The sequence below is a fragment of the Arvicola amphibius genome, chromosome 6, assembly GCF_903992535.2.
Source record: "Arvicola amphibius chromosome 6, mArvAmp1.2, whole genome shotgun sequence".
Classification (NCBI taxonomy): Eukaryota; Metazoa; Chordata; class Mammalia; order Rodentia; family Cricetidae; genus Arvicola; species Arvicola amphibius.
The window spans coordinates 54,403,574-54,416,166 of NC_052052.2; positions in this window are offsets into that span (position 1 = coordinate 54,403,574).

Genomic DNA, 12,593 nt, shown 5'->3' on the forward strand with positions numbered 1-12,593 from the left:
GCAGAACATCACAGAAGTGTGAGGTTAAGATGCTAACTTCATGGTACCTTGAAAGTGTTCTTGGTCCAGTTCCTTCAGTGAGACACCATTAAGTTTTTACCACAAACCAATAATACCATCATATTATAAATCCATCAATTTGTTAGCCCATTTTTGACTGTAGAGACCTTAGAATCCAATGACCTCACAATGATTTTATATCCTTCTGTAGCATAAGTCTTCCAAAGGAGCCTTTTGTGGATGCTTCATATCCACCCATAGCAACAACTAGTTGAATATTATCAAAGGTGCCCAAATGCAATATTGGGGGAAAAGAACACTTCTTTCTCTCCTCCTTTTCCCTTTATTCTTTTTCTTTCCTCCCTCAGTACATGTGTCTTTCCTTCCTTCTTTCTTTTTATTTTATTTATGTTATAATTACTACATTTCTGTATTCCCTTTCCTCCTTCTAAAACTATTCATATATCATTTCATACACACCTTATTATTTGTGGCCTCATTTTTTTCACTAAATGTTATTGCTTGCATGTATGCATTTTTATACACATATTTTTTTAAATATAACCTTTTCAGTCTGTAGTAAGTTGTATATATGGTTCCAGGAGTGATATTTTGGCACTGGGAAACCAATTGGTGTGCTGTTTCTTGGCCAAGACTGTTCTGGTGATGCCAGCTTTCCTCAGTTGCCTCCATGTGTAGGTTTTCCCCCATACAATTTGGAATATTTATAAGTATTTGTTTTGTTCAGGTCATGTTTAGGCAAATAATATAACGTTTATCCTATTTCTCCTCACCAAGGAATCTTTCCTTTGCAGTCCCTTGAGACCACTAAAGAAAACCACAGTCAATCAAAATGCAAAATTTCATAGCTCAGTCCCAATGGATACATTTGTGGAAAAAAAAAAATCTCCAATCTAAAGCTCAGGGATCACTGTGGAAGAGGGGCAGAAAAACTCTAAGAGCCAGAAAATCAGGGAGTTGTGGTGAGATTGGGTCTCCTACTATGTCAGAAGCTACACCCCTATAGCGTCTTTGCAACATGGAAGACATTTTTAATGAAATGTACTTGAACACTTGGAGATTCACATGGCAACCAAGGAAACCATAATCCTATAGTTTCCCATGTACAGATAAAGAACCTTAATAAACCAAAAGCTCAAAACTTACAAACTGCTAGGAAGAAGAATACAGGCCAAAAAACTTTCCAGACAGTATTCTGAGAAAAGACATTTGGATATGATCCAGGAGCATAAGAAATGAGAGCATCATTGAGAAGTAGAATGTATCAAACTACAATGTTACTGCAACACAATTGCAAGAGCAATCAGAGTGAAGAGGAGCACAGGGATGGGGTGAAGGTTTCCCAAGACGCCTGAAAAGGGTAGCTACTATCCACAGGATACAAAAGTGTTAATGACTTGGTGTGGCTCAGTCCCAAACACCTGAAAGAAAAAATGAGGGTAGGCAAGGTTTAATCTTGAGTCACAGTTTCAGACCATGATGGCTTGGCTGCTTGTTCAGTTAGAATGCTCGGGGCAGCAGGGTTCCATGGCATCAGGCAGAGGCAGAAGTGGAACAACACAAGAGGCAAATGACAATCTACTTTCCCAGTTCTATTCTCCACTGACTGATTGCCTGGAACTAGGTCCTAGCTCCTACCTTTCACTACCTCTAAATAATCCATCATGTTATGAGCTCAGTAAGAGAGCTGGCTCATTCGTTATTTCAGAGACCTTATGAGGTCTAATTATTACCAGAAAAACCTTGCAGACACTCTCATAGGTGTGCTTCTCCGATTTTCTCGTGGTTTCTGTCAACTCAAAATGAATGGTGATCACCAGAACAAGGAAATCAAACAATCAAAAGGCATATAAACAAATACTCTTTATTTTAAGTTGAGTAAATAAAGAAATGATTGTCAGGCCCTACACTGTGCATTCCCATGTAAGCTCAGATTCTGAGTTACAGGGTTTCAGGGCTTTGTCTGCTTAGACAAATAAAGTCTGCTTTTATAATGATGAGGTGAAACTGAGCCTATTCTTTCGCTTTTCTTTGTTGGTTTATTTTCCACAGTACCTACCTCTATCTTAGGCAAGTGTTTCCACAACCTTGCTTTGGAGCATAATGTACCCATAGAGCTTTTGGCCCCTCTCAACTACAGTGTGGTAGCAATCCTTCTGCTGAGTGGCCCACAAGAGATGTGTGTGTCTTTGATATCAGGAAATAGCCTGCTAAGTTTGTCCCACAATATATAATCAAGCAGTCCCAAGGTCCAGCTGTAACACATTCCTGCTGTAGGCCGTGGAGTGTCTAGGGAACCAAGAAAAAAGCAGGTAGTAGCAACTCTGTGGTGCTTAAGGCATGACTGCAGGCCTCACATTTAGCTGTACACCCCAAAGCAGCCCTGCCAGCTTTAGGTTCTTAGTTGTAGTCAGGAGACAGGTGTTTCTATTCATGATCTCATCTGGTTATGCAGTTGGAGTTCTGAGGACCCAGGAAGGAGTTGAATACATTCATACATCTGGAAACATGCCCACCACCTGGAAACGTAACTGTACACCCTGAAGGGTACCTTTGTCTTTGTGCCAGCTTCTCTAAGCTAGGCCCTGGGTTGGGGTGGATGGAGTCTAAAGTTCCAGGGCATCTCATCTACTGAGCACCTAACCACCACCCCATACCCTGCATCGCCGCCCCTGCATCTTTCTCCACTATGACCCTGGAGTGATCTCATCGCTTATCAGACCCAGATGAAATGTCTTTACTGAGATTTAAAAAAAACAGTTTGTAATAACCGGAAATGTTCCTTCCTTCCTACAAAAGTATGTATGCCATGGCTACATAGCTATACAAATAACCTCTGGGTAGGCAAATATGTCACCATCAAAAGAAACTAAGATGGCCCCAGTGCCTTTCCCCAGAGAGATGAAAATATACAAATTGTTTAATGAATAATTCAAAGAAATTACCTCAACAAAGTCCAAAGATATATAAAAATAAGTGGATACATCTACAAAGCATTTCCAAACCTAGGACTTAGGGAATCTTGCAACACAAGGAGGTGGAAAGATTGTAAGAATTAGATCAGGGAGTTTGCTCAGAGACTGAGTTTCCTGATAATATAAAGTCTCACCAAGATGACGGTCCAAATGAGAGCTGAGAAGGGTGAACATGCAAAACTGGACAAAGAAAAGCCCGTTAGGCCTCAACGTACACAATGAACTATAATAAGAATGATTTAAGTGAACTAATAATGCCAAAACTTCCCAATTTTTTTTAAAAGAAATGGACATTTAGGCTAATGAAGCTCTTTGGGTCCCAAGATAGATAAACCCAAAGGCTATTTCAAACCATGTTACAACAAAACTATCAAAAATAATTTGTCACAGAGAAGAGATCTTCCCTAACATGAACAGCAGCAATTTTAAGCAGAAATCTTGAAAAGAAGGAAAAAGAATACTTATTCAATGTTTGGGGGTGGGGAAAAGACTTGCAAACCAAGCATATCATCTATTCTGAAGCTGTTCTTCATAAATGAGGGACAGACAATGGCATTCCAGACAGAGACTGGTATTTTAGCACCATTAAACCTATCATGAAAGGTTGCTAAACAACAACAACATGAAAATGAATATCTCTTGTAGAAGTAAAAGCATAGTCCAAAACAGAACAACCCAGTGTTGTACTATTAGTGGACGTGTCAGTTCTATTTGTAGAGGACTGCTGCAGATATCAATAAAATCAACAACAAGTACTTTAATGGATATACCGTAATAAATAATTTCCCATGGTGAAGTATGGTAAGTGTAGCCTGGCACAGAGAACAGGGCCTAGATGTGTCGTCTCACCTATGTCAGAGACTGAGACAGAAGGATTGCTTTAGCCCAAGAGTTTAACATCTGTTCAGTCTAAATGAGAAGACATTTTAGAAAAGAAAGAAAATATGACTGTGTGACCAGTAATATAAATGGTTAATGGATGGAGGGAATCTTAAGGATTCTGAATACATACACACACATGGACATACATGTACATTTATATGTGCACTCACATTTGTGTTTTCAATGCACACATATACATACAATAAGAGGAAAGTCATCTGGTCACTAACTAAATATAATAATAATAGTTTTACAATGTACATATGCATAAAACTGTCACATCATTTGCTTTGAATATATACATTCATGTTTGCATATGTATGCATGTGCATTATACCTAAATATTATATAGAAATGAATCTGGGGTAAACTATTTCCTTGATTTAAGTAGAAAAAATAATATTGGAAAAGTTCAGAAAGAGTGGTAGATGATGAACTATAAGTCGTCTTAAATTCTGAGATCCATACGCACTGAAGATGAACCCAATTTTAAGTAAATGGACAGCACACATGACTATGCACATGTACATGAACACATTAGTGACACGTATGTGACCATGCACATGTGTATGAATACATTAGTGACATATGTGACCATGCACATGTATATAAATGCATTAGTGACACATGTGACCACACACATGTGTATGAATACATTAGTGACACATATGACCACACACATGTGTATGAATGCATTAGTGACACATATGACCATGCACATGTGTATGAATACATTACTGACACATTTCATTTATTTCGATTATGTTTGATAAAACACTGTTTGGAACCTCATATTGTAGTCTTTAAAACTTATAAATTTTATTGATAATTACAGAATTGACTGGAAGCTCAGTAAAATTAGAAAATGCTGCAGATATGCATGTAGCATAAAGAGACTGTAAAAGTAAACAGTTAGGACGGGGCTGCTTTCTCTTTTTTACTGTTTTCAAACAAGAATGGAGTAGCAGGGTACACAGTCCAACCTCCTTCCAGCTCACACTGAAGAGCTGTAGGCAGGCAGCAGCTACCATAGGATAGCAATTAAAGCCCACACAATTCATTACCCCTTTTAACAGAGTTCTTTTGTTGTGCAGCACAAAGGGAAAGAAACCATGAATTGACACCCAGTCCCATATCACAGAAGTTGTAAATTCTGTAGAGTTATGTAGTAAGCTAGCATTTGGCGTCTTGGCTGAAAACAGTGTTTATTTGTTTTCTGCTCTGTTTTGACTCAGGCAACGTGAAGTCGGCTGGAGAACCAGCCTGCCTGCTTTCTCCAAATGCTACCATCGTTCTTCCACCCCACAGTCTGACTTTGGTTGTGTTTTAAAACCTATGTCATTTCTGACTTCAACTTTGAACAGAAACACGAATTTTCAGTCCTTCTCCCCCGCTTCTCTATTTCGATGAAATAAAATGCTTCCTCTCTAGGAAAAAATACAAATAGAAGAGGCTTGCCCAGTATCTAATTCTAAAACATTTAAATAAATCAATACCATATGGATTTTCTTTCCCTTACAATATGTATTTTAAGAATCCTGTCAAAGAAAATGTCTTACATTTTTTTTTTACCTAAAACAAAATGCATCAAAGTATGTTCGCAGTTGCTCAATATAGAGCACTTACTCCCCTCTCCAGGTGTCCAATAGCTGCTGGGCCCTGTTATAAATCACCTGCTAAGGATACCTACAACACTAGAGTGGAGTAGGGAGTGGTAGCTGGGAGAAGACAGAGCCTACAAATAATGATTATTTTGTCTGAATAAAGATTATAAAATACCAAAGATAAGATACGACATAAAAAACAATCATTCCTAAAATTCCATGAAGCTTTAAAAGAATAGAAATTATTTTAATAAAGCTTGTTTCTTTTAGGTGTTTTTAATAATTGAAACATGATACAGAATTCAATATACCATTATCTTTAACTTTATAAGCAATGCTTCTTAGAAAGAATAGTAATACAGGAACTTGACCACGTCCATCTATATTCTGCTTCATTATTGAATATGTGAGGTATTGCAATGTCGTCTTTCCTAGTTAGAAGATGGAAAGTATTCCTACCTTATAGTCCCAAGATATGAGTTTACATTCAAAAACTACAAACTGTTTGTACAGATCTACCCTGCATATGTATCATCCTTCTACTCTGTTTGTTGAAATGTTCGATTAATCTGCAAAGAGTGTCTCTGAGAGAAAGTAAACCATTGTATGTAATTAGGTTGAAAGGAGAAGTGGTAAACGTTTAAAAAGGGGGTTACAGAAGTGACTCATTACTTTCTGTTTTTGCTGAGGACTCTAGTTTGGTTCCTTACATCTAGATGGCAGCTCCGAACAGTTTGTAACTCCACTCCAAGGTATTCAACACCCTCTTCTGATCTCTTTGGGCACCAGCCAGGGAGATAACCCACATGTATATAGGCAGGCAAACATGAACACGTATAATTTTTAATAATCAAAGAGGAGTTAAGAGACCAGAATTCTGACTCTCACCATCCCAGGCAAGATATATTTTGTCTTTCTATCTCCCTGCTTTTAGGTGAGCCACCAAATAAACCTCATATTACAGATTAAAAAAAATAAACTCATTAAAAGTACATAGCTCTATGCATGGCCTCTCAAACCCAGTCATTATCATTGAGTAATAATTATTTGCTATCATGTTGTTCAATATTTGTGTCACTGCAGTTACAAAACTTGTTGAAAAAGTAAGTAAGGAATATCTAATATTGCACTAAATATATTGAAATCTTACAGCAGTAGAATATTAGATGAGGGAAATTCGGTTACAAGAATCTAAAATAATTCTGCTATTTTATAGGTAAGGTCACTGGGAACTGGAGAGACAGGTGTGATCATTGATGCTCATCACATGTAGTGTGAAGAAACTGACATTTGGAATGGAATTTTGACACCTGAATATGCATGCATTTCTCTTTTCTTTTGCTGCATGAAGGCAACAGAATGTCAAAAGTGATAGGCTTACTGGGGCTCTGTGCTCAGATCTCTAGATATTCAGAAGTCCCAGAAAGTATAGGCACAATTGCTAAATATCTATGTGTACACGTTAGCTCAAACAGAAATAAAGTATACCATACTTTCAGCTTGATACTGAATTCTTCAAAGTTGCTGCTCTTATGTGAGATTCATACCTGTTGCCTATTTAATTCCTACAAGCAGCATGCAGAAGAATTATCACCGAAGCACACCACAGAGCCTCTGAAACCTTCAGAAGTCCGTCCCTATTATACTATAAACAGAAAAACTATATGCATGGGTTACATTAGCCTGAAGCAAAATATGAACATGAAAATACATATTGTAAATTGAATATCGGACCTCACGTATCTTCACTTTGGAAACACAAATACTTATAGAAATCCCCAAGTCTTTCTCAACTGGAAAGGAATGATCTAGGACAGTGGTGAACATTGTTTTTTGATCTCTCTTGTTCAGCTGCTAATTCTTACATGAAGTGCTCTTCCTAGTACTCAGCAAAATCAGTATTGTATTCATGATTACTATGACTTCTGACATCTGCCCCGAAGTTCAGGCACCCCTGTAAACAAGAGGCCCTTCCTCAGGGAGGAACAGTCCTTTGTGAGATAGCTGATTATTTCAGCCACAGAAAATTGCCAATATATGACCATTTGTGGCTATATATAGGTTTTAACCTAGTATTTCATCAAAAATGTATTGTGGGTTTCAAAGAGTGGCTATCCAGTTTCAGTCAAAATATGAGGTCAGAAGCACAAATCATTCCATTGCAAAATGGTTGTTTTACTGACTTCAGAATATACCTTCTCATAGCAAGAGCCACTTTAGGGCAATGCCTTCCCCCCCCCTGATGACTACCACCATCGGATCCCCTCAGAATGATATTTGGTTCTTACTTCAAATGATGTCCACAGTCCATTAAAGGAGTTGATATACAGACTGACAATGACAATACTCTTGATACCAAAAGTTTTGGAATTAGGCACAAAAAAATACTATAGTCAATCTTATCTATGCTAGCATAACCACCAAATGGGGTATTAGCTGTAGGAAGAATTATTTAAATAGGACCCTGGTGTTAAATGTGAGCTTCTTATAGTCAGAAATCCAACTCACTGTCTGACTCCTTTCAAGTCCTCCGCACATTTTCCTTCTCCATCCTGGTGTCAGTGGCACCTTCCAATTTAGTAAACCAGTGAGTATAATTAATGAGATTTTCACTCTTCCTTCCAGACCATTAACAAAAGGTGTTACATAAAGGCAGTCCTAGCACACAGTCCTGCATGTTCCCACTGGCTTTTTCCTCCCAACTGTACAGACTGCTCTACATTATCACCATTAATTTAGAATCCTTCAGCCAAAAGCAGTCACAGCTGGGACCATTTGTGGGATATATTTAAGGGGCCAGTAATGCATTAGGAAATTTCCATAATTTTAGTTTACCAGAGAGCTTAGAGTATGAAAATCCAGTTGATCTCTCTTACAGATAAAGCCTATATATCACTGCACATTAACCCTTCAATAAAATCCTGGACAATTGCCATGGAGAGAGATTGCCATGGAGAGAGATTGCCATGGAGAGAGAGAGAGAGAGAGAGAGAGAGAGAGAGAGAGAGAGAGAGAGAGGAGAGGGGGGAGGCTATTTTCTATTGTTTCTGCTTTGTCAAATCATAACACTGAACTCTGCATGTAGATACAGTACTTTCCATAACACACTAATACTGTCATGTCTTCTTATTTTCCACTGAAAACTCAAGAAAAGGTTATGAAAATGTTTTTGTTCAAAAAATACCCAATGCGTCCTGCATGCCTGGCACTGCTCTGGGCATTGGACATAGCAGAATGAACAAGCAAGTAAAAGTATTTCTGCCAAAAGAAATTATGATGCAGAAATTATGAATAAGCAAGTGAATTGATAAATAGCATATCTGATGGTGTTAAGTGCCAGTTAGAAAAATAAAATGTGTTAATAATGGATCAAGTAATTGATTGGAGAGAGAAATTTTGACAGATGTTACTGAAAAACCTCTTTGTTGAGAGGATGGACAAAGAGCAAAGGCAGTGAGAGGCTAAGCTAACTGAATACTGGGGACCACAATTTCCTCCTTGAAAGACACATGCCGATAACACAAATGGGAGAATAACCAGCTAGTTGGCATTTGGGGACAATCAGAGTCGGCTAACATGGGTAAAAGACGAAGGTAGAAGGTGAGTTTATCTAAGCAAAAGGCTGAGGACTTGAACTAGACTGAGGCAGAAAGTTAATTGGATAAAGGATTATCACAAAATGCCTTGAAATGGTGTCTTCAGAGGTTTTGAGACGCTTGTGCATGGAACCACCTTGAGACACAGACAATATGCAGATTCCAGTTCAGTGGGTCTGAGATAGAGACAACAACTGAATTTTTGAAAAGCCCTCAATATCTGTCAGTGCAGCTCCTCTGAGTAGAAAAAATTTCATCCTGTGCTTCTTTTTTCCAGTGGTCAAGTCCAGAAAAGGATTTCCAGGGCAACCCAGTTACAACAAACTCATAATTAATGTCTGCATCAAGGCTGGCATCCCATTTTTACAACACTCATTGTGTACATGCATGGCCATCTCCATTTACTGATTGTAAATACATTTAGAACTGTAAGTTAACACATTAAAATTCAAGCCCTGTACATTCTACATTTATGTTCAAAGAAACATATTATCATATGAATCATTTTTGATTTTATAAAATAATTTGTATTTGGAAAAATATGCTTTAAAGAATGGAAGCATTCTCACATATGCCATTGCAGTTTAACCCTCCAATGTGGTCCAGATTAAGCGGGCAACATCAGCACGACTTCATAGCTAAGGAAAAATAGGTTTCCACGTCAGACAGGTAGTTAACGATAAAGACTCAGAATCTCAGGCCTCTTAGGCCCCAGACTAAAATGCTCCCCACTGCACGCTCCATTGTCAGGGGCACTCCACACACAAATAGGGGAACCAGAACCTGAGAATGCACGGAACTCTATTAAAGGACCAGAACTTATGACATTAAAATACTTTAAAATACTACTGTTGGTATTTTTTGTTATGCAAGGTGTTATTATTTGAATCTATAGCAAATTTAGGAAGTAAAATATTACTATGTTTTCAATTTCTGTTTCTCTTTTTCTCTCTCTTTACTTCTCTTTCTCTTCTCTCTAAATACACATGTAAATACATATTTCATAATAATGTCAATATGGAGGAGTACTTCTAACCAATTTGCCACCTCACAGAGGTGTTGTAAAGATTAATTAAGCTTAATTAAATGAATTATTTGAAAGCACAGGCATGATCAAGGCACTAGGCATTGTTGACATTTTTTTTTCTTCTTTGGTTTATTTTTTTTTATATTTAAAAATTTCCATCTCCTTCTCTCCTCCTCCCCCTCCCTCCGCTCCTCCTCCCCCTTCCCGCCCCTCCTTCTCCCCCTTCCCTCCCCTTCCCTCCACCCATACCTCCCCTCCCTCCCTCTCAAGGCCAAGGAGCCATCAGGGTTCCCCACTCTATGCTAAGTCCAATGTCCTCCCAACTCCCCCCAGGTCCAGGAAGGTGATCGACCAAGCTGAGAAGGCTCCCACAGAGCCCGTCCATGCAGAAGAATCAGAGCCCAGCGCCAATGTCCTTTCCTTCTCAGTCAGCCCCCCGCTGTTGGCCACATTCAGAGAGACGGGTTTGGTCGCATGATCCATCAGTCCCATTCCAACTAGAGTTGGTGATCTCCCTTTAGTTCTGTCCCACCGTCTCCATGAGTGAACGCACCCCTCACGTTCCTGACTTTCTCCCTCATGTTCTCGCTCCTTCTGCTCCTCATCAGGACCTTGGGAGCTCAGTCCAGTGCTCCAATGTGGAGCTCAGTCACCTTCCCCATCTGTCGCCAACTGGAGGTTCCCTCACGGTCCTGACTTTCTTTCTCATGTTCTCCCTCCTTCTGCTCCTCATCAGGACCTTGGGAGCTCAGTCCGGTGCTCCAATGTGAGGCTCTATCATTTTCTTCATCTATCGTCAGGTGGAGGTTCTATGGTGATATGCAAGAAATTCATCAGTATGGCTATAGGAACTGGCCTTTTCAAGCTCCCTCTCCTCAGCTGCCCAAGGAACTAACTGGGGGCGTCTCCCTGGAAACCTGGGAACCCCTCTAGGGTCAAGTCTCTTGACAACCCTCAGGTAGCTCCTTAAATTAAGATATATGCTTCCCTGCTCCCATATCCACCCTTCCTATATCCCAAGCACCCCATTCCTCTGAGCTCCCCCCATTCTCCCCTTCACATTTTTCTCTCCCCATCTTCCCTTGCCCCAGTCTCGCCCAACCCTCAAGTTCCCAATTTTGCCTGGCGATCGTGTCTACTTCCAATATCCAGGAGGATTACTATATCTTTTTTGGGAGTACACCTTCTTATTATCTTCTCAAGGATCCCAAATTTATAGGCTCGATGTCCTTTAATTATGGCTAGAAACCGATTATGAGTGAGTACATCCCATGTTCATCTTTTTGGGTCTGGGTTACCTCACTCAGAATAGTGTTTTCTATTTCCATCCATTTGCCTGCAAAATTCAAGATGTCATTGTTTTTTACCGCTGAGTAGTATTCTAGCATGTATATATTCCACAGTTTCTTCATCCATTCTTCCACTGAAGGGCATCTAGGTTGTTTCCAGGATCTGGCTATTACAAATAATGCTGCTATGAACAAAGATGAGCATATGCTTTTGTTGTATGATTGGGCATCTCTTGGGTAGATTCCTAATAGTGGAATTGCTGGGTCCTGGGGTAGGTTGATCCCAAATTTCCTGAGAAACCGCCACACTGCTTTCCAAAGTGGTTGCACAAGTTTGCATTCCCACCAGCAATGGATGAGTGTACCCCTTACCCCACAACCCTCTCTCACCAATGGACAGGTCAATCAGACAGAAACCTAACAGAGAATTGAAAGACTTAATGGAGGTAATGAACCAAATGGACTTAACAGACATCTATAGAACATTCCACCCAAATAGGAAAGAATATACCTTCTTCTCTGCGGCTCATGGAACCTTTTCGAAAATTGACCATATACTTGGTAACAAAGCAAACTTCCACAGTTACAAAAAAATATTAGTAACCACCTGTGTCTTATCGGATCACCATGGATTAAAATTAGAATTCAACAACAATGCTACCCCCCAGAAAGCCCACAAACTCATGGAAACTGAACAGTCAACTACTGACCCACACCTGGGTTAAGGAAGAAATAAAGAAAGAAATTAAAGTCTTTCTTGAATTTAATGAAAACAAAGACACAACATACTCAAACCTATGGGACACAATGAAAGCAGTGCTAAGAGGAAAGTTCATAGCACTAAGTGCCCACTTAAAGAAAACGGAGAAAGCACTCATTGGTGACTTAACAGCACACCTGAAAGCTCTGGAAAAAAAAGAAGCAGACTCACCTAGGAGAAGTAGAAGACTGGAAATAATCAAACTGAGGGCAGAAATCAACAAAATAGTCTATGGCATTGTTGACATTTGTTTTCCAGATGAGGTTTAAGTTAAAAAGACAATCAGTAGTAGATAACACATTGCTGAATATCATTCCAACATTAGACAAATGCACTTAGATCTCAAGATGATACCCCAGACCATTTTATTCATGATCAAATATAACAAGTAATCAGAAACATGCTATGAGACTAAGAAAAATGTTCAAGATAAGAGTTT